The sequence below is a fragment of the Myotis davidii genome, unplaced genomic scaffold (genome assembly GCF_000327345.1).
Source record: "Myotis davidii unplaced genomic scaffold, ASM32734v1 scaffold148, whole genome shotgun sequence".
NCBI classification, from domain to species: Eukaryota; Metazoa; Chordata; class Mammalia; order Chiroptera; family Vespertilionidae; genus Myotis; species Myotis davidii.
The window spans coordinates 3,718,482-3,719,722 of record NW_006299479.1 but is presented as its reverse complement, the minus strand read 5'-3'; the positions used below and the strand labels follow the sequence as shown (position 1 = coordinate 3,719,722).

At 44.3% G+C, this 1,241-nt stretch overlaps 1 protein-coding gene across 2 annotated transcripts in view; it reads right to left on the bottom strand.

The window, feature by feature from the left end:
* Positions 1-1,241, bottom strand: part of FEZ1 (fasciculation and elongation protein zeta 1) — an 81,283-nt gene that overhangs the window by 13,278 nt on the left and 66,764 nt on the right. The gene's annotated exons all lie outside the window — the stretch shown is intronic.

Sequence of the window (1,241 nt, the reverse complement as noted above, 5' to 3'; positions counted from 1 at the left end):
AATTTGGCTCTCAAAAGAAATTTCAGTCATTGCACTGTTGATATTTGGCTCTGTTGACTAATGAGTTTGCCAACCACTGTGCTACCCTAAAAGAATGCCTGAACAGCAAAGGAAAGGGGTGAATGCTCAGAAAAGGTGCCCTTAAAGAGGTTACCAGAAAGTGATTACATCATATATCTAGGAACAACCTTCCCTGAAAAAATGACAAAAAGCTCTTTAAAGTATCTTAGATGTCCAGGCTTTGTCATCCATAAAGTTCATTGTTTAGTTGGTGAAGTGAGCGGGAGTAAGGGTGGGTGGGGAAAATGGAAAAGTGTTCAATAAACAGAGGGCAACAGATTAGAGGTCCAATCCAGAGTCCACCAGTAAATGACCACATGACTTTCCCAAAGTAAAATAATTACCCTTTTCTGATCTCAGTTTTTTTAGAAAAAAAGTTATTCATTTCTGATTTATGAAGCCCTAGCCTCCAGACCTAGAATTCTACTGCTAGCCCCGTTTCACAAATGTTGGAGCAAAGTAATGAGCAGATTTTATGAAAATTAAACCAGGGTCAGTTGCCATCATTTTTTGCACTTCAATTTACTCCACCGTAATACAGTGCCTTTTGAGGTTGTGCAACAAAGTGTAACATATTACATTTACCTTACTCCAACTTAAAGTTCCGATAGAAAGAGTCTCGCCCTGGCCAAGTTGCTCAGTGGTTAGAGCGCCAGCCTACGCACCAATGTTCGAGGGTTCCATTCCGAGTCAAGGGCACATACCTGGATTTCAGGTTCCAGCCCCAGCCCCGGTCAGGGTGCATGGGGGGCAACACATATCGATGTGAGACATCAGTGTTTCTCTCTCTCTCTCTCTCTCTGTCCCTCCACCGCTCTCTTTCACTCTCTCTAAAAATCAATGGGAAAAATATCAATGGAAAAGAAAGAAGAGTAATCACCAAGGAGGGTAGTGTGGCCTGACTCCAAACTGCAGAGCGTAATGAATGGAGCACATTGCATCCCCTGGGCTCCAGACAACAGTGGGACTTCTTTCCGGTTCTGCAGCCCCGTCAGCGGCTGCTCATGACCTGCCTCACACTCTGGCTTCATGCTTATCCAAGAACAGAACTGTTTGCATTCTCTGCTTCTGTGGAAAGCCTCTCTGGGTGGGAAGGAGGTTTTGTTTTGAATCATATTTCTGCAACAGTGGCCCAAGTCGCTTAACCCTCTCAGAACACTCAGCTCAGTCCTGAAGTTGGT